Below are 21,952 nucleotides of genomic sequence, written 5' to 3'. Positions count from 1 at the left end.
ATGTGATTAACAGCAGCAAGAACAGCAGAATCCAACCCCTGCAGTCACCTGTGAACTCGACAGTGTCTCAACAGGTTGGATGAATAAGTGAATTTCATCCCACACACGGAGCAGGTGAAAGGCCTGTCTCCAGTGAGAACTCGCTGGTGAATGAGCAGGTTGGATGACCGACCGAATCTTTTCCTACACACGGAGCAGGTGAACAGTTTCTCCCCAGTGTGAACTCGCTGGTGAATCAGCAGGTTGGATGACCGACTGAATCTGTTCCCACACACGGAGCAGGTGAACGGTTTCTCCCCAGTGTGAGTCTCTTGGTGTCTCAGCAGTTCCCTTTTGTATGTAAAGCTCTTCTCACAGTCAGAACAGTTAAAAGGTCTCTTATCAGAGTGAACACGCTGGTGGTCAATGAGGTGAGAGGACTGATTGAATCCTTTCCCACACGCAGAGCAGGTGAATGGTCTCTCCCCAGTGTGACTGCGTCAATGAATTTCCTGCTCAGATGGGTAACTGAATCCCTTCCCACAGTCCCTACATTTCCACGGTTTCTCCACGGTGCCGGTGTCCTTGTGTCTCTCCAGGTTGGACGATCAGTTGAAGCCTCATCCACACACACAACACGTGTACGGTTTCTCCCCACTGAATGGTGCAATGTTTTTCAGGCTGTGTAACTGGTTAAAGCTCTTTCCACAGTCAGTGCACTGGAACGCTTTCACTCGGGTGTGTGTGTCTCGGTGCTTTTCCAGTCACACTGATGTTTGAAATCTATTCCCACAGAAAGAACAGACAAACATTTCTCCTTCCACATTCAGAAGCCGATGATATTCAGGTCCTGGTGAATCGAGTAACTATGGCAGATCTTGATGTGATGTTTCGTTTGAGTTTCCCATTTGCAAATCCTCCCCTTCTAATACCCTGTAAAAAGAGTTTACAAAAGTCTTCACTGTGAGTACAGGATAGAAATTCAGAACAGGCAATTCTAGGTGCTGACTCTGGCTGGGTTCAGTTCTACACTCACTGGTTCCCCTCCCTCTCCTCCCCTGAAGGTGCTGACTCTGGCTGGGTTCAGTTCTACACTCACTGGTTCCCCTCCCTCTCCTCCCCTGAAGGTGCTGACTCTGGCTGGGTTCAGTTCTACACTCACTGGTTTCCCTCTCTCTCCTCCCCTGAAGGTGCTGACTCTGGCTGGGTTCAGTTCTACACTCACTGGTTCCCCTCTCTCCCCTCCCCTGAAGGTGCTGACTCTGGCTGGGTTCAGTTCTACACTCACTGGTTTCCCTCTCTCTCCTCCCCTGAAGGTGCAGACTCTGGCTGGGTTCAGTTCTACACTCACTGGTCCCCCTCTCCTCCCCTGAAGGTGCTGACTCTGGCTGGGTTCAGTTCTACACTCACTGGTTCCCCTCCCTCTCCTCCCCTGAAGGTGCTGACTCTGGCTGGGTTCAGTTCTACACTCACTGGTTCCCCTCCCCTGAAGGTGCTGACTCTGGCTGGGTTCAGTTCTACACTCACTGGTTCCCCTCTCTCTCCTCCCCTGAAGGTGCTGACTCTGGCTGGGTTCAGTTCTACACTCACTGGTTCCCCTCTCTCTCCTCCCCTGAAGGTGCTGACTCTGGCTGGGTTCAGTTCTAAACTCACTGGTTCCCCTCTCTCTCCTCCCCTGAAGGTGCTGACTCTGGCTGGGTTCAGTTCTGCACTCACTGGTTCCCCTCTCTCTCCTCCCCTGAAGGTACTGACTCTGGCTGGGTTCAGTTCTACACTCACTGGTTCCCCTCCCTCTCCTTCCCTGAAGGTGCTGACTCTGGCTGGGTTCAGTTCTACAGTCGCTGGTTCCCCTCCCCTGAAGGTGCTGACTCTGGCTGGGTTCAGTTCTACACTCACTGGTTCCCCCCCCTGAAGGTGCTGACTCTGGCTGGGTTCAGTTCTACACTCACTGGTTCCCCTCTCCTCCCCTGAAGGCGCTGACTCTGGCTGGGTTCAGTTCTACACTCACTGGTTCCCCTCCCCTGAAGGTGCTGACTCTGGCTGGGTTCAGTTCTACACTCACTGGTTCCCCTCCCTCTCCTCCCCTGAAGGTGCTGACTCTGGCTGGGTTCAGTTCTACACTCACTGGTTCACCTCTCTCTCCTCCCCTGAAGGTGCTGACTCTGGCTGGGTTCAGTTCTACACTCACTGGTTCCCCTCTCTCTCCTCCCCTGAAGGTGCTGACTCTGGCTGGGTTCAGTTCTACACTCACTGGTTCCCCTCTCTCTCCTCCCCTGAAGGCACTGACTCTGGCAGGGTTCAGTTCTACACTCACTGGTTCCCCTCCCTCTCCTTCCCTGAAGGTGCTGACTCTTGCTGGGTTCAGTTCTACACTCACTGGTTCCCCTCCCCTGAAGGTGCTGACTCTGGCTGGGTTCAGTTCTACACTCACTGGTTCCCCTCCCTCTCCTCCCCTGAAAGTGCTGACTCTGGCTGGGTTCAGTTCTACACTCACTGGTTCCCCTCTCTCTCTTCCGCTGAAGGCACTGACTCTGGCTGGGTTCAGTTCTACACTCACTGGTTCCCCTCTCTCTCCTCCCCTGAAGATGCTGACTCTGGCTGTCTGTCTGTAATATCTCCCTGTTTTGGTGCTGGGCTCTCCCTGAACACTCTCCATTTCACCTTCTTCTACAGACACTCTCTGACCATCACCATTTCACAGAATCATACAGCACAGAAGGAGGCCATTCGGGCCAGCGTACCTGTGCTGCTCTCTGAAAGTGCCATTCAATTAGTCCTTGGGAAGTACTTATCCAATTCCCTTTGGAAAGTTACTATTGAATCTGCTTCCACCAGCCTTTCAGGCAGTGCATTCCAGATCACAACAAGCCATCTCCCCCCTGGCTTTTTGCCCAATTATTTTAATTCTGTGTCCTCTGATTACCAACCCTCCTGCCAGTGGAAACATCTACTATCCTATTGACTCCATGAAAACCCCTCATAATTTTGAACACCACTATTAAATCTCCCCTTAACCTTCTCTGCACAAAGGAGAACAATCGCAGCTTCTCCAGTCTCTCCAGATAACTGAAACCCCTCATCCCTGGCACCATCCGAGTAAATCTCCTCTGCACCCTCTCCAAGGCCTTGAGGTCTTGTCTAAAGTGTGGTGCCCAGAATTGGACACAATACTCGAACTAGAGAGTTATAAAGGTTCAGCATAACTTCCTCGCTTTGTACTCTATGCTTCTGTTAATAAACCCAAGGATCCCGTATGCTATTTTAACAATTAACTTGTCCTACCATCTTCAATGTTTTGTGTACACGCAATCCCAGGTCTCTCTGTTCCTGCACCTGATTAAAATTGTACCATTTAGTTTATTTTGCATCTCCTCTTTCGACTTTCCAAAATGCATTACTTCACACTTCTCTGCATTAAATTTCATTTGCTACATGTCTGTCCACTGCACCAGTCTGCCTATGTCCTCCTAACTGTTTACTATTTCTATTTCATTTACACACGTTTCAGATTCGTCACCAGTTCTCTTTCATTTACAGACGCTCCCTGACCAGTCCCCATTTCTCCTTCATTTACAGACGCTCCCTGACCAGTCCCCATTTCTCCTTCATTTACAGACGCTCCCTGACCAGTCACCATTTCACCTTCATTTACAGACGCGCCCTGACCAGTCACCATTTCTCCTTCATTTACAGACGCGCCCTGACCAGTCACCATTTCTCCTTCATTTACAGACGCGCCCTGACCAGTCACCATTTCTCCTCTATTTACAGACGCTCCCTGACCAGTCACCATTTCTCCTTCATTTACAGACGCTCCCTGACCAGTCACCATTTCTCCTTCATTTACAGACGCGCCCTGACCAGTCACCATTTCTCCTCTATTTACAGACGCTCCCTGACCAGTCCCCATTTCTCCTTCATTTACAGACGCTCCCTGACCAGTCACCATTTCTCCTTCATTTACAGACGCGCCCTGACCAGTCACCATTTCTCCTCTATTTACAGACGCTCCCTGACCAGTCACCATTTCTCCTCCATTTACAGACGCTCCCTGAGCAGTCTCCATTTCTCCTCCATTTCCAGACGCTCCCTGACTCACTTCCCATCTGTCTCGGAGTTTGGCGCTTTGTTGAGATTCGGGCCGGAGTGAAACAGGAACCTGCGGGTGGGGGCGGATAATGTTCACTGCTCTTATAATCGGGCCTGGGGCCGCACTCGGGGTGTGTGAAGCCCGCGTCCCCCCGGGGTTTATTAACCCGCCTCCCTCTGACCTGCTGCAGCCTCGCCACCCGCACATGCTCAGCTCACACTGCCCCAACAACCAACTTCTCCCGCGCATGCTCAGCTCACACTACCCAGGTATGTCCTGTCCACAAAAAGCAGGACAAATCCAACCTGGCCAATCACCGCCCCATCAGTCTACTCTCAATCATCAGCAAAGTGATGGAAGGTGTCATCGACAGTGCTGTCAGGCAGCACTTACTCACCAATAACCTGCTCAAATTTGCCCAGTTTGGGTTCCGCCAACACCACTCTGCTCCCGACCTCATTACAGCCTTGGTCCAAATATGGGCAAAGGAGCTGAATTCCAGAGGTGAGGTGAGAGGGACTGCCCTTGACATCAAGGCAGCATTTGATCGAGTGTGGCACCAAGGAGCCCTAGTAAAACTGAAGTCAATGGGAATCAGGGGAAAACTCTCCACTGGCTGGAGTCATACCTAGCACAGAGGAAGATGGTTGTGGTGATTGAAGGTCAATCATCACAGCCCCAGGACATCGCTGCAGGAGTTCCTCAGGGCAGTGTCCTAGGCCCAACCATCTTCAGCTGCTTCATCAATGACCTTCCCTCCAACATAAGGTCAGTAATAGGGATGTACGCTGATGACTGCACAGTGTTTATGGCCTTTCACAACTCCTCAGATAAGGAAGCAGTCCATGCCCACATGTAACAGGACCTGGACAACATTCAGACTTGGGCTGACAAGTGGCAAGTAACATTCGCACCACACAAGTGCCAGGCAATGACCATCTCCAACAAGCGAGACTCTAACCATCTCCCCTTGACATTCAATGGCATTACCATCGCTGAATCCCCCACCATCAACATCCTCGGGGGGTCACCATTGACCAGAAACTTAACTGGAACAGCCACATAAATACTGTGGCAACAAGAGCAAGTCAGAGACTGGGTATTCTGCGGCGAGTGTCTCACCTCCTGATTCCCCAAAGCCTTTCTACCATCTACAAGGCACAAGTATGTAGTGTGATGGAATACTCTCCACTTGCCGGGATGAGTTCAGCTCCAACAACACTCAAGAAGCTCGACACCATCCAGGACAAAGCAGCCCGCTTGACTGGCACCCCATCTACCACCTTAAACATTCACTCCCTCCACCACCGGCGTACCGTGGCTGCAGTGTGTACCATCTACAAGTTGCAATGTAGCAACTCGCCAAGGCTTCTTTGGCAGCACCTCCCAAACCCACGACCTCTTCCACCTAGAAGGACAAGGGCAGCAGGTGCATGGGAACACCACCACCTCCAATTTCCCCTCCAAGTTAAACACCATCCTGACTTGGAAATATATCGCCGATTCTTCATCGTCGCTGGGTCAAAATCCTGGAACTCCCTCCCTAACAGTACTGTGGGAGTACCTTCACCACACAGACTGCAGCGGTTCAAGAAGGCAGCTCACCACCACCTTCTCAAGGGCAATTAGGGATGGGCAATAAATGCTGACCTTGCCAGTGATGCCGACATCCCATGAACGAATAAAAAAAAACTATGAATTCCTCATCCCTGTGGGAGCTGATATTAGTCAAAAACTGCTTCTTGGGCATTTCTGACAGTCAATATTAGTGGAGACTGAACCAATCACACAGCTCGGTGACAGATTGAATTATTCCTCTCTCCAGCCTGTAACCGATGAAACTTGTAACACTGAAGCTGAAATTCCACTGCCGTGCACCGGGGGTGCAGGCAGTGCTGGGCCCAGAGGGAGCAGCAAACCGGGTTCAGAGAGGGCACGCTGGGTTTGTCCTGGACCTGGGCTTTCCACTGAGCGTGTGCTGGGGCCCAGTGGGATTTCACTGCTCCAGGACATTTCTGAGTGTGTCACAGGAACATTAGGAACAGGAGGAGGCCATTCAGCCCCTCGAGCCTGCTCCACCGTTCAATTAGATCAGGGCTGATTTTATCTTAACTCCATTTACCCGCCTTTATTCCACATCCCTTCATAATCATAATCAACTTTTATTGTCATTGTTAGTGCACAAGTGCAGTACAACGAAATGTAGGCTTGCGGCTCCCGAGAGTGCACATTTAGATTAAGACATTTAAACATTCAACATTCATTTGACTTGTAATACATTAACATAAACATAACCATAATAAAGTGCATTGGCAGATGTGCAGGCTTTAGAGTTTATTTGTGGAGTTCAGTAGGATGACAGCCCTGGGAAAGAAGCTGTTCCTAAATCTGGTCGTTCGGGTGCGAATGCATCTGTAGCGTCTCCCAGATGGCAGGGGGGCGAACAAACTGTGGCTGGGGTGGGTAGGGTCTTTGATGATGGTCCGTGACCTCCGTAAACAGCGTTTACAATTACCTCACAAAAATCGATCATCTCAGTCTTGAAAGCTCCAATCGACCCCCAGCATCCACAGCCTTTTGGGGGAGAGAGTTCCACATTTCTACTACCCTGTGTGTGAAAAAGTGCTGCCTGATTTCACCCCTGAATGGCCGAGCTCTAATTTTAAGATTCTGGCCTCTTGTTCTTGATTCCAGCACCAGAGGAATCCTCCATGGCCTCCCCTCTCCTTATCTCTGTAAACTCCTCCAGCCCTACAAACTCTGAGATCTCTGCACTCCTCCAATTCTGGACTCTTGCATATCCCCGATTTTAATCACTCCACCATTGGCGGCCGTGCCTTCAGCTGTCGAGGCCCCAAGCTCTGGAATTCCCTCCCTAAACCTCTCCACCTCTCGTTCCTGCTTTAAGACATTCCTTAAAACATTCCTCTTTGAACAAGCTTTTGGTCATCTGTCCTAATATCTCCTCATGTGGCTCAGAGTCAAATTTAGGTTGATAACGCTACAGTGAAGCACCTTGGGATGTTTTACTGAGTTAAAGGCACTATCTAAATGCAAATTATTGTTGTTACTCTCCAACTCCCCCACCCCAACTCCTCTTTCACTCCTACTCCCCAAACCCCTCACCCCAACTCCTCTTTCACCCCACCTCCTCTTTCACTCCTACTCTCCAAACCCCCTAACCCCAACACCTCTTTCACCCCTACCCTCCAAACCCCTCACCCCAATTCCTCTTTCACCCCTAATCTCCAACCCCACTCACACCACCTCCTCTTTAACCGCTACTCTCCAACACCCACTCACCCCAACTCCTCTTTCGCCCCTACTCTCCAAACCCCCTCACCCCAACTCCTCTTTCACCCCCTCACTCCAACCCCCTCACCCCAACTCCTCTTTCACCCCTACTCTCCAACACCCCTCACCCCCAACTCCTCTTTCACCCCTACTCTCCAACCCCCCTCACCCCAAATCCTCTTTCACCCCTACTCTCCAACCCCCCTCACCCCAACTCCTCTTTCACCCCTACTCTCCAAACCCCCTCACTCCAAATCCTCTTTCACCCCAACTCTCCAACCCCCCTCACCCCAACTCCTCTTTCACCCCTACTCTCCAAACCCCCTCACTCCAAATCCTCTTTCACCCCTACTCTCCAACCCCCTCACCCCAACTCCTCTTTCACCTACTATCCAAACCCCCTCACTCCAAATCCTCTTTCACCCCTACTCTCCAACCCCCCTCACCCCAAATCCTCTTTCACCCCTACTCTCCAACCCCCCTCACCCCAACTCCTCTTTCACCCCTACTCTCCAAACCCCCTCACTCCAAATCCTCTTTCACCCCTACTCTCCAACCCCCCTCACCCCAACTCCTCTTTCACCCCTACTCTCCAAACCCCCTCACTCCAAATCCTCTTTCACCCCTATTCTCCAACCCCCCTCACCCCAACTCCTCTTTCACCCCTACTCTCCAAACCCCCTCACCCCAACTCCTCTTTCACCCCCTCACTCCAACCGCCTCACCCCAACTCCTCTTTCACCCCTACTCTCCAACCCCCTCACCCCAACTCCTCTTTCACCCCTACTCTCCAACCCCCCTCACCCCAACTTTTCTTTCACCCCTACTCTCCAACCACTCACCCCAACTCCTCTTTCACCCCTACTCTCCAAACCCCCTCAATCCAACTCCTCTTTCACCCCTACTCTCCAGCCCCCCTCAATCCAACTCCTCTTTCACCCCTACTCTCCAACCCCCTCACCCCAACTCCTCTTTCACCCCTACTCTCCAACGCCCCTCACCCCAACTCCTCTTTCACCCCTGCTCTCCAACCCCCTCACACCAACTCCTCTTTCACCCCTACTCTCCAACCGCCCTCACCCCAACTCCTCTCTCACCCCTACTCTCCAACCCCCTCACTCCAACTCCTCTTTCACCCCTACTCTCCAACCGCCCTCACCCCAACTCCTCTTTCACCCCTACTCTCCAACCGCCCTCACCCCAACTCCTCTTTCACCCCTACTCTCCAACCCCCCTCACCCCAAATCCTCTTTCACCCCTACTCTCCAACCCCCCTCACCCCAACTCCTCTTTTACCCCTACTCTCCAAACCCCCTCACTCCAAATCCTCTTTCACCCCTACTCTCCAACCGCCCTCACCCCAACTCCTCTTTCACCCCTACTCTCCAACCACTCACCCCAACTCCTCTTTCACCCCTACTCTCCAACCACTCACCCCAACTCCTCTTTCACCCCTACTCTCCAACCCCCTCACTCCAACTCCTCTTTCACCCTTACTCTCCAACCCCCTCACCCCAACTCCTCTTTCACCCCTACTCTCCAACCACTCACCCCAACTCCTCTTTCACCCCTACTCTCCAACCCCCTCACTCCAACTCCTCTTTCACCCTTACTCTCCAACCCCCCTCACCCCAACTCCTCTTTCACCCCTACTCTCCAACCCCCCTCACCCCTACTCTCCAATCCCCTCACCCCAACTCCTCTTTCACCCCTACTCTCCAACCCCCCTCACTCCAACTCCTCTTTCACCCCTACTCTCCAACAGCCCTCACCCCAACTCCTCTTTCACCCCTACTCTCCAACCACTCACCCCAACTCAACTTTCACCCCTACTCTCCAAACCCTCTCACCCCAACTCATCTTTCACCCCTACTCTCCAACCCCCCTCACCCCAACTCCTCTTTCACCCCTACTCTCCATCCCCCTCACCCCAACTCCTCTTTCACCCCTAATCTCCAAACCCCCTCACTCCAACTCCTCTTTCACCCCTACTCTCCAACCCCCCTCACCCCAACTCCTCTATCACCCCTACTCTCCAACCCCCCTCACCCCAACTCCTCCTTCATCCCTACTCTCCAATCCCCCTCACCCCAACTCCTCTTTCACCCCTACTCGCCAAACCCTCTCACCCCAACTCCTCTTTCACCCCTACTCTCCAACCCCCTCACCCCAACTCCTCTTTCACCTCTACTCTCCAACCCCCTCACCCCAACTCCTCTTTCACCTCTACTCTCCAACCCCCCTCACTCCAAGTCCTCTTTCACCACTACTCTCAACCTTTCTCTCATCTTCCATTGATGTAATGGAAACTGACAGGTGGAACCTGTCAGGATTTTTAATGTATTTACAAATGATTCTGGAGGTTCTTCGAGTTGAGATCCTTCTTTATTCTGTCCACTCAAGGAGTGTGATAACAGACATTCTCCTGTGAATATAGATCTGGAGGATTGGGTCATGATGTGTTTACTTGTTCATCTTGTTGACTCTAAAAATTGAGTCTTGTGGTTTCAGACACCAGATAATCAACCTCACAACAACAGATTGTCTTACACTGACTTTATTAACAGCACTGCAAAAATACAGAGTCCGGAGAACAGAGATTCAGTGCTCTCTTTTCCACAGGTCTGTTCTAATAAGCTACATTTAAAGAAATGTTTAGCCTAACATCAGTAGAAGGGAAAATGCTAGAGTCTATTATAAAGGATGTGATAACAGGACACTTAGAAAATATCAACAGGATTAAACAAAGTCAACATGGATTTATGAAAAGGAAATCGTGTTTGACAAACCTACTGGAGTTTTTTGAGGATGTAACTGGTAGAATAGATAAGGGAGAACCAGTGGATGTGGTGTATTTAGATTTTCAGAAGGCTTTTGATAAAGTCCCACATAAGAGGTTAGTGTGCAAAATTAAAGCACATGGGATTGGGGGTAATATACTGGCATGGATTGAAAATTGGTTAACAGACAAGAAACAGAGAGTAGGAATAAATGGGTCTTTTTCGGGATGGCAGGCGGTGACTAGTGGGATACCGCAGGGATCAGTGCTTGGGCCCCAGCTATTCACAATATATATCAATGATTTGGATGAGGGAACCAAATGTAATATTTCCAAGTTTGCTGACGACACGAAACTAGGTGGGATTGTGAGTTGTGAAGATGATGCAAAGGGGCTTCAAGGCAATTTAGACAAGTTGAGCGAGTGGGCAAATACATGGCAGATGCAGTATAACGTGGACAAATGTGAAGTTATCCACTTCGGTAGGAAAAACAGAAAGACAGAGTATTATTTAAATGGTGATAGATTGGGAAATGTTGATGTGCAGAGGGACCTGGGTGTCCTTGTACACCAGTCACTGAAAGCAAACATGCTGGTGCAGCAAGCAGTTAGGAAGGCAAATGGTATGTTGGCCTTCATTGCAAGAGGATTTGAGTACAGGAGCAAGGATGTCTTACTACAGTTATACAGGGCCTTGGTGAGACCACACCTGGAGTACTGTGTGCAGCTTTGGTCTCCTTACCTAAGAAAGGATGTACTTGCCATAGAGGGAGTGCAGCGAAGGTTCACCAGACTGATTCCTGGGATGGCAGGACTGTCGTATGAGGAGAGATTGGGTTGACTAGGCCTGTATTCACTAGAGTTTAGAAGAATGAGAGGGGATCTCATTGAAATGTATAAAATTCTGACAGGGCTAGACAGACTGGACGCAGGGAGGATGTTTCCCATGGCTGGGGGGTCTAGAACGAGGGGTCACAGTCTCAGGACTGAGATGAGGAGAAACTTCTTCACTCAGAGGGTGGTGAACCTGTGGAATTCTCTACCACAGAAGGCTGTGGAGGCCAAGTCACTGAATATATCTAAGAAGGAGATAGATAGATTTCTAGACACAAAAGGCATCAAGGGGTATGGGGAGAGCGTGGTAATATGGTACTGTATTGAGGTCTGAGTGGGAATGGAGCGGTGAATTAAATAAACTGCGGGTAGGCCGCGTCGCAGGGTTTATAAAGTTGGAGAACGGCCTCAGGCCCGAATGAGGCTGAGGGTCAATTAAAAATGTCAAAACTGAGTGTGCTAGATTTTTGTTAGGCAAGGGTTACAGAACCAAGGCGGGTAAATGGAGTTAAGATACAGATCAGCTATAATCTAATTGGATTCTGGAACTGGCTTGAGGGGCTGAATGACCTACTCCTGTTCCTATGTTCCTACTTACAGTGATGACTTTTGTAAACAGCTTTTACAGGCTGTGAGAAGGGCAGGATTTACAGACGGTTAACTCAAAACAAATATCACGTCAAGATCTGACAGAGTCACTCGATTCATCAGGACCTGAATATCATCAGCCTTTGAATGTGGAAGGAGAAATGTTTGTCTGTTCTGTCTGTGGGAAAAGATGTCAAACATCAGTGTGACTGGAAAAGCACCGAGACACACACACCCGAGTGAGAGTGTTCCAGTGCACTGACTGTGGAAAGAGCTTTAACCAGTTACACAGCCTGGAAAAACCTCGCGCCGTTCACAGTGAGGAGAAACTGTACACGTTTCCTGTGTGTGGACGAGGCTTCAACTGACCATCCAACCTGGAGAGACACAAGGATACCTGCACCACGGAGAAACCATGGAAATGTGGGGACTGTGGGAAGGGATTCAATTACCCGTCCCAGCTGGAAACACATTGGTGCAGTCACACTGTTCACCTGCTCTGTGTGTGGGGAGGGACTCACTCAGTCACCCGACCTACTGGCACACCAGCGAGTTCACACTGTGGAGAGGCCGTTCACCTGCTTCGTGTGTGGGAAGGGATTCACTCAGTCATCCAACCTGCTGATACACCAACTTGTTCACTTTGATAAAGAGACCTTTTAAATGTTCTAAGTGTGAGCTGAGCTTTAAAAGCACGAATGATCTGCTGAGACACCAACGGACTCACACTGGGGAGAGACCATTCACTTGCTCCGAGTGTGGGAAGGGATTCACTCGCTCACCCAACCTCACTGATCATCAACTAGTTCACACTGATGAGAGAACTTTTAAATGTTCTGACTGTGAGAAGAGATTTAAAAGCAGAAGGAAGTTGATGCAACATCACCGCACTCACACCGGGGAGAAGCTGTTCACCTGCCTCGTGTGTGGGAAGGGTTTCCCTCTGTCATCCAACCTGCTGACACACCAGCGAGTTCACACTGGGGAGAGACTGTTCACCTGCTCCGTGTGTGGGAAGGGATTCACTCGGTCATCCAACCTGCTGACACACCAGCGAGTTCACAAGTGACTGCAGAGGTTGGATTCTGCTGTTAATGCTGTTGTTAATCACATCCAGGACTGAAGCATATTCATTCTGACAGTTGAGGTTTGTTTCTGCTAATGTTAATAACCCTATAACTGTCTGAAGTTTAATATTCTGGATAAATGTAAAATAAATCAGCTTTGTTTTAACTGCATTGTTGTAGATTTTTGTCTTTCCCACCTGAGTGTTTAGCATCACCTGGCTGGAGCTCAGAAAGGACAATCTGGGGGAGGATCGTACGGCGGGAACAGAACTTCAGCCTGGACACAGTCCTTCAGGGCCACACTGAGTGGGGCAAATGGCACTTTGGTCTTTCTCGTCTCTATTCACTGACAGCAAGGTTGTCATGCGGGTAATCTTGAGGCCTGTAAGAAATGCGTCCCAGCCGCTCTCTTCCATGGTTCAGAGCTCGTAGGCACGGAACAGAAGGCTCCTTTACAACTGTGTTTAGAATCAGGAAGAACAACGGTGAATGCTGGAAACGTGCTGTCAAATCAGAGATTGGTGTCAAACTGCAATCAGTTCCTGACTGAAAGTGAAACGGCAGGTTTAAGATTCTAGTCTAAAAATGACTGTGATAATTATTCTATGAAGATTTAACATGTTTGTCTGACAGTCCTGAGTCTACCATTTTAAGGCAGGCATTCATTCGATTAAAGTAAGTTGGTTAAAGTCTGCTTTAAAGTAGCAGAAGGAGGAGTTCACAGGAGCCTGTTAACTGCTGGTACAATTATCCAAACAGACATTTGATCTCCAGATAAAGAAGGACCTGCAGCTTGTTTCCAGGAATTCCCTGTTTTATTGATGTGTGTGTTAGACAGCAGGATAACTAAAAATACACGATCCGGAACATCCACGGGGATGCGATCCCGACAGTTACTGGGATCACTCCCGCTGTGGAACTCCACCACTGACCCTGCTGAAGGTTGTAGGCTCAGGGAGTGGGGCCTCCAGGAGTGGACAGTAAGAAAGCTGGGCTTCAGTATCCTGACAAATATATTGCGAGGAACAAGAGGAATCCTTACTAAGGAACCGTCTGGGGTTTTACCTGCCAACATAGGTGTAGGGGTGAAAGACGCCTGACTCCCCGAACTGTCTTACATTGAACCCAGTTTAGAACAACATCAATTCAGTTTATAGGAGAATAGGGACAAATATCACCTACAATTGAGGGAGACAAAAGCAGCCATTAGAAAAACTAAGACATTTTTGGAAAAGAAGATGGTGCACAATTGCGGTAATTATAGCAAAACTTTTCCAGCTATGTCAGGAGGCAGAAGGCATCATCACATAGAGTCATAACGGCACAGAAGGAGGCCATTCGGCCCATCGACTCTGTGCCGGAGTTACAACAACAACTTGTATTTATATAGCACATTTAACACAGTAAAACGCCCCAAGGCACTTCACAGGAACATAATAAAACTAAATTTGACACTGAGACACATAAGGAGATATTAGAGCAGATGGCCAAATGCTTGGTCAAAGAGGTAGGTTTTAAGGAACCTCTTGAGAGGCAGAGAGGTTTAGGGAGGGAATTCTAGAAGTTAGGGGATAGCAAAATACTGCAGATGCTGGAAATCCGAAATAACAACAGAAAATGCTGGAAAAACTCAGCAGGCCAGGCAACATCCGTGGAGAGAAATTAGAGTGAACGTTTCGGGTCTAACCCTTTTTGAAAAAGGGTTAGACCCGAAACATCAACTCTAATTTCTCTCCACGGATGTTGCCTGGCCTGCTGAGTTTTTCCAGCATTTTCTGTTGTTATTCCAGAAGTTAGGGCCTTGGAAGCTGAAGGCACAGCCACCAATGATTGAGTGATTAAAATCGGATATGCTCAAAAGGCCTGAATTAGAGAAGTGCAGATAACTCAGATGGTTGTGGGGCTGGAGGAGATAACAGAGTTAGGGAGAGGCGAGGCCATTCCTGTTCAGCCTTTCCTGATAAGTATATCCTGTCAGGTCTACGATCATCCTTGCAAATCTTTGTTACACCTTCTCCAGTGCCTCTACTTTTCATAATATGGAGACCAAAACTGCTCACAGTACGCCAAGTGTGGTCTAACCAAGGTTCAAAACAAGTTTAACATAACTTCGCTGCTGTTCAATTCTATCCATTTAGAAATGAACCCCAGTGCTTGTTTGGTTTCTTTTATGGCCTTATTAACCTGCGTCGCTACTTTTAGTGATTTGTGTATCTGGACCCCGAGATCCCTTTGCTCCTCTACCCTATTTAGACTCTTACTTTCCAAGCAGTGTGTGGCCTCCTTATTCTTCCTAACAAAATACACCACCTCACACTTATCTATATTGATATTTATTTGCAAATTACATGCCCATTCGGCAAAGGTATTAATATCTTCTTGTATTTTGTTGCAGCTTTCCTCAGTATTAACTTTTCCCTCCAACTTGGTGCCAACAACAAATTTTGAAATTGTTCTTCTGATTCCCAAGTACAAATTGTTTATGTAAACAGTGGTCCCAGCACCGATCCCTGTGGAACACCACTTTCCACCTTTTGCCAGTCTGATTAGCTACTCCTAACCCCTACTCTCTGTTTTGTAACCAGCTTGCTCGCCATAAACAGTATGTAAGATCTAGAAGATGACCAAGGTCAGGCCGTGTGGAGTGAAGGGCCAGGCAGCAGAATGGATGGAAAGATGGTTACAAAACAGAAATCAGAGGGCTGGAGTTAAGGGAAGTTGCTAGCCATCTTCCCATCGTATTTGTGTGTGTTGTTGTACACTACATAGTTATTATTGTTTGTTTCATATTTGTGGTGCACTAGGGCTCTTGCCTAGACGGTTTTGTTCCTATCTGGTGACAGTGGGACTACTTAGTGTCGCCCCTACCGGTAGTCAAAAAAGGCCCACTCTCAATTGGATGACAAAATTAATTTTTTGTTCACCAATTAGAGCTTTCAATGGCGTCTCGTTTACCATGAATCCACCGCGCAGCAGAATGTGCCCCATCAATGACCACAGGAACCCAGTGCGCAGGCGCAAGACAGGACGGCGCTCTGAGCATGCGCAGGGCGAGTGGCGGAGACGGAAGACACGCTCCCGGGAGGTGGTAGGAGATTGTGGGCTCGGGGAGGAATGGGACCCGCGGGTGGGCTGGGAAGCTTCAAAAACGCCCGGTGTAGGCCTCAGGGCCCGAATAAGAGCCCACAGGCCCCGTGTTAATCCCGCGGTGACAGGCCCGGCCGCCCGGGTCAGCGGGGTCACTGGCCGCCATCTTGGACAGAGCGGGGTCACTGCGCATGCGCGGCCATCTTAGCCAGGAACAGAGAGTAGGCGGGGCTTCAGAGTCCCAGTGACCAGGAGAGACAATCATTGACTCATTGGCCCAGTAATTCCTGTCACAACGCGTGAGTAAGGACGGGGTACTCACGCGTGCGTATGCGCTGAAAACCGGCATTTCCTGTCCTCTGACCCAAGGGGTTAAGAGGCTGAACGCATGCGCGGTATTGGGCAGCGCGTGCGACTTGGATTTCCTGTATTTTTACAGATTTGCGCATGTGTAAAAGCCTCCGGTTTTTACGCGTGGAAAAACCAGACGTAAGTACTTAGTTTTACAGGTAAGTGGTCTTTTAGTACAATTTAGAATTTTTTTTTCCACAGGTTTATTATTTTTAAAGAATCTACAGTAAGGTAAGTTTAGTTTTAGACCCTATTTTTTAAAAATTTATTTTTTTCAAAAATTTGATTAATTGTTTAAAATAGTTTTTTAAAGTTATTCATAGTTAATTTAATTATTGGGATGCTTTTTAAAATTTTATTTAAAGTTTAAGTAGTGTTTTGGGGTGCAGTACTTTTCATGAGTTTGACAGTCTTTACTATCAAACTTATGAATGAAGTTTCCCCTCCCCTGATTGGCTGAACAGTGCTCACCTGATCCCAGCCGGCACATCGCACTAACTACGCCGCTGGGTCAGGTTAGCACAGCGCGCCGGGATCAGAACCTGGCCACTGACAGGAAAGCCACTGCGGGCCAGATTTCAGATGTCGGCGCGCCGGGTGAGCGCACATCGGGGGCTTGCACGCGCGGCAAGCCCCCGACAGGAATTACTGGGCCATTGATTTTATTCTCACTCTGCACACAGTGGCTGTAGAACTGAACCCAACCAGAGTAGAGGGAGGGGGAAAACTGGGAGTGGAGGAAAGAAATGTTGGAGATGCGCGATGGGTTTGGATTTCAGCACAGGGAGGAGGGAGAGTGTGTGGGATGGGGATTTACAGCTTTGGGGGAACAAGAGAGGAAAGAATGTTCCATAGAAACTAGAATTGTCTATTCTGAATTTCTATCCTGTACTTACAGTGATGACTTTTGTAAACTCCTTTTACAAAGAATCAGAATGGGAGGATTTGCAAACGAGAAATTCAAACCAAACATCATGTCAAGATCTGATAAGAGTCACTCGATTCATAAGGACTTGAATATCATCAGCCTTTGAATGTGGAAGGACAAATGTTTGCCTGTTCTGTCTGTGGGCAAAGATTGCAAACATCATTGTGACTGGAAAAGCACTGAGAAACACACACCCGAGTGAGAGTGTTCCAGTGCACTGACTGTGGAAAGAGCCTGAAAAATCATCGCACCGTTCACAGCGGGGAGAAACCGTACACGTGTTCTGTGTGTGGACGAGGCTTCAATTGATCGTGCAATCTGGAGAATCTGCACCATGGAGAAACCGTGGAAATGTAGGGACTGTAGGAAGGGATTCAATTAACCGTCCTAGCTGGAATCTGGGAAGAGGCTGTTTACCAACTCCTTTTATTGGAAGGGATTCACTCAATTGTCTAGCATGTTGACACGCCAGCGAGCTTGCAATAGGGAGAGGCCATTCACCTGCTCCGTGTGTGGGAAGGGATTCACTCAGTCATCCAACCTCACTGCACACCAACTTGATCACGCTGATGAGAGACCTTTTAAATGTTCTGAATGTGAGAAGACCTTTAAAAGAAGTAATGATCTGCTGACACACCAAAGCACTCACATTGGGGAGAGGCCGTTCGCCTGCTCCGTGTGTGGGAAGAGATTCGCTCAGTCATCCCACCTCCGTGAACACCAACGCGTTCACTCTGATAACAGACCTTTTAAATGTTCTGAATGTGAGAAGACCTTTAAAAGTAGTAAGAGTCTGCTGAGACACCAAAGCACTCACACTGGGAAGAGGCCGTTCACCTGCTCCGTGTGTGGGAAGGCATTCACTGATTCATCCCACCTACTGAGACACCGACGCACTCACACTGGGGAGAAGCCGTTCACTTGCTCTGAGTGTGGGAAGGGATTCACTCAATCATCCCACCTGCTGACACACCGACGAGTTCACACTGGGGAGAGGCCATTCATCTGCTCCGTGTGTGGGAAGGGATTCACTCTGTCATCCAGCCTGCTGGTACACCAGCGAGTTCACACTGGGGAGAGGCCGTTCACCTGCTCCGTGTGTTGGAAGGGATTTACTCAGTCATCCGACCTTCTGATACACCAGCGAGTTCACACTGGGGAGAGGCCTTTCACCTGCTCTGTGTGTGGGAAGGGATTCACTCTGTCATCCGGCCTGCTGGCACACCAGCGAGTTCACACTGGGGAGAGGCCGTTCACCTGCACCGTGTGTGGGAAGGGATTCACTTGTTCATCCAACCTGTTGAGACACCAGCAAGTTCACAAGTGACTGCAGGGATTGGATTCTGCTGTTATTCCTGCTGTTAATCACATCCAGGACTGAACCATGTTCATTCTGACAGTTGGGGTTTGTTTCTGTTGATGTTAATAACCCCGAAAACTGGGCTGGAGTATAATATTCTGGATCAATGCCAAATAAATCGGCTTTGTTTTAAACACACAGTGTGCCGAGTATTTGTTTCCTCCAAGATAAGAGGAGACTAATTGATGTCCTGTTACTGACTGCTCCATTTTTGGGCCTTTTCTCCTTTCTAACTCTAGATTATTTCAGTCCTCATACTTTCATTTACTCTCATGGACAAGTCCCAGCTCCCCATACCTTCCAGAGTGCCTCTCCTAGCCTTGGTATCCAGGGAAGGTATCGGTAACACCCCCAGGATCACTAAACACAAAACCCAGCCTGTTAATCACTTTCAGCTACTGGACTTAGCATGTGTCCCACAGCATCTCTCTCACCTTCGATATGTGAATAGAGCATCATGCCTGCAAACCTGGTTTTCAATTTAAATGCACTCAGCAAATGTATTAAACGAGATGAACAAGTAAGCAGATCAGGGCCCATCCTCCAGCTCTATATTGTAGGCCGATGAGACTCTGTTAAGGTGCCATGTGCTGCTGGACCGCTCTGCATTTTGCCTGTAATGGAAAATAACTGAAGATTTGTCCCAGTGTAACCTTTGCTGTCATGAAATGAGTGTGTCTTTTAATGAGCCTCACGTCCTTGCTCATGTCGGCTGCAGTTGTGTAGAAAGGGGATGTTTAAAGAGATGGTCTGTGTATGGAGATGTGAAAGAAGGAAACGGTGTGTGTGTGTGATAGTGACACAGCCTTGTGGTCACAGTTAGAACAATGCACAGATATCCTTGTGGTTATGGTTTGTGCAGGGCCAGGTCAATAATGCACTAAACAAGTTAAATATAAATATCACCAGTGTAGTCGCAGCTTGTTAGAACAGAGCTGGGGAGAAGAGAACTCTGAATCCACTGTATTATCCCTGTTCTCCAGATCGGGTAACTATACTCTGTCTGTATTTTTGCAGTGCTGTTAATAAAGTCAGTGAAAGACAATCTGTTGCTGTGAGCTTGATTATCTGGTGTCTGAAACCACAAGACTCAATTTTTAGAGTCAACAAGATGAACACCAAACACATCATGGCCCAATACCCCAGCTCTGTATTCACAGGAGAAAGTCTGTTACCACACTCCTCGAGTAGACAGAATAAAGAAAGACCCCAACTCAAAGAGCCTCTCGAATCATTTATAAATATCTTTCATATCCTGACTGACATCAAATGTCAGTGTACGTTCCATGGAAGACTTGAGAGGGGCTGGAGAGTAGGGGTGAAAGTGGAGTTGGGGTGAGGGGGGGTTGGAGACTAGGGGTGAAAGAGGAGTTGGGGTGAGGGGGGGTTGGAGAGTAGGGATGAAAGAGGAGTTGGAGTGAGGGGTTGGAGAGTAGGGGTGAAAGAGGAGTTGGGGTGAGGGGTTGGAGAGTAGGGGTGAAAGAGGAGTTGGGGTGAGGGGGGTTGGAGAGTAGGGATGAAAGAGGAGTTGGAGTGAGGGGTTGGAGAGTAGGGGTGAAAGAGGAGTTGGGGTGAGGGGTTGGAGAGTAGGGGTGAAAGAGGAGTTGGGGTGAGGGGGGTTGGAGAGTAGGGATGAAAGAGGAGTTGGAGTGAGGGGTTGGAGAGTAGGGGTGAAAGAGGAGTTGGGGTGAGGTGTTTGGAGAGTAGGGGTGAAAGAGGAGTTGGGGTGAGGGGGGTTGGAGAGTAGGGGTGAAAGAGGAGTTGGGGTGAGGGTTGGAGAGTAGGGGTGAAAGAGGAGTTGGGGTGAGTGGTTGGAGAGTAGGGGTGAAAGAGGAGTTGGGGTGAGGGGGGTTGGAGAGTAGGGGTGAAAGGAGTTGGGGTGAGCGGGTTGGAGAGTAGGGGTGAAAAAGGAGTTGGGGTGAGGGGGGTTGGGGAGTAGGGGTGAAAGAGGAGTTGGGGTGAGGGGGGTTGGAGAGTAGGGGTGAAAGAGGAGTTGGGGTGAGGGGGGTTGGAGAGTAGGGGTGAAAGAGGAGTTGGGGTGAGGGGGGTTGGAGAGTAGGTGTGAAAGAGGAGTTGGGGTGAGGGGGTTTGGAGAGTAGGGGTGAAAGAGGAGTTGGGGTGAGGGGGGCTGGAGAGTAGGGGTGAAAGAGGAGTTGGGGAGTAGGGGTGAAAGAGGAGTTGGGGTGAGGGGGTTTGGAGAGTAGGTGTGAAAGAGGAGTTGGGGTGAAAGAGGAGTTGGGGTGAGGACACCCGCACCACGAAGAAACCGTGGCAATGTGGGGACTGTGGAAAGGGATTCAGTTGCCCGTCCCACCTGGTAACTCATCGACGCAGTCACACCGGGGAGAGGCCGTTCACCTGCTCCGTGTGTGGGAAGGGATTCGCTCAGTCATCCAACCTGCTGAAACACCAGCTTGTTCACTCTGATAAGAGACCTTTTAAATGTTCTAAGTGTGAGCTGAGCTTTAAAAGTGCAAGTGGTCTGCTGAGACACCAACGCACTCACACTGAGGAGAGGCCATTCACCTGCTCTGAGTGTGGGATGGGATTCACTAATTCATCCAACCTGCTGACACACCAACGAGTTCACTCTGATGAGAGACCTTTTAAATGCTCGGACTGCAGGAAGTGCTATAAAAGTTCCGGGGAACTGATGTGCCATCAACGTGTTCACACTGACGAGAGACCGTTCAGGTGTTCTCACTGTGGGACTGGGTTCAGGCAGTCATCTGAACTCACTACACCAGCGCACTCACACTGGGGAGAGACCGTTCACCTGCTTCATGTGTGGGAAGGGATTCACTCAGTCATCCCACCTCACTGATCATCAACTTGTTCACAATGATGAGAGACCTTTTAAATGTTCTGACTGTGAGAAGAGTTTTAAAAGCAAAAGGAAACTGATACAACACGAACGCACTCACACTGGGGATTAGCCGTTCACCTGCTCCATGTGTGGGAAGGGATTCACTCAGTCATCCACCCTATTGAGACACCAGCGAGTTCACACTGGGGAGAGGCTGTTCACCTGCTCCATGTGTGGAAAGGGATTCACTCAGTCATCCACCCTGCTGAGACACCAGTGAGTTCACAATTCACTGCATGGGTTGGATTCTGCTGTTATTGCTGCTGTTAATCACATCCAGGACTGAACCATGTTCATTCTGACAGTTGGGATTTATTTCTGCTGAGGTTAATGACCCCTATAACTGGGCTGGAGTTTAATATTCTGGATATGTGTCAGCTTTCTGTTAAACACATTGTTGTAGATTTTTGTCTTTCCCACCTGAGTGTTTAGCATCACCTGGCTGGAGCTCAGAAAGGACAATCTGGGGGAGGATCGTACGGCGGGAACAGAACTTCAGCCTGGACACAGTCCTTCAGGGCCACACTGAGAGGGGCAAACGGCAGTTTGGTCTTTCTCGTCTGTCTGCACTGACAGCAAAGTCCCCATGCGGGTTAATCTTGAGGCGTGTGAGAAATGTGTCCCAGCCGCTCTCTGCCATGGTTCAGAGCTCCTAGGCATGGAACAGAAGGCTCCTTTACAACTGTGTTTAGAGTCAGGAAGAACAACGGTGAATGCTGGGAACGTGCT

The 21,952-nt window shown here is 49.3% G+C and overlaps 2 pseudogenes; both read left to right on the top strand.

Annotated features, from left to right (window-relative positions):
- Positions 1-12,338: 12,338 nt before the first annotated feature.
- LOC147119365 (uncharacterized) lies at positions 12,339-18,491 on the top strand (annotated as a pseudogene).
- A 323-nt stretch (positions 18,492-18,814) lies between these two features.
- On the top strand, positions 18,815-21,735 carry LOC147119364 (uncharacterized; annotated as a pseudogene).
- The last annotated feature ends 217 nt before the right edge of the window (positions 21,736-21,952 follow it).

The sequence above is a fragment of the Somniosus microcephalus genome, chromosome 4 (genome assembly GCF_052327205.1).
Source record: "Somniosus microcephalus isolate GS21.2 chromosome 4, FLI_Smic_1.0, whole genome shotgun sequence".
In the NCBI taxonomy this organism is placed as follows: domain Eukaryota; kingdom Metazoa; phylum Chordata; class Chondrichthyes; order Squaliformes; family Somniosidae; genus Somniosus; species Somniosus microcephalus.
Note: the sequence above shows the minus strand (reverse complement) of the source record. Positions and strands in the feature narration are given on the sequence as shown.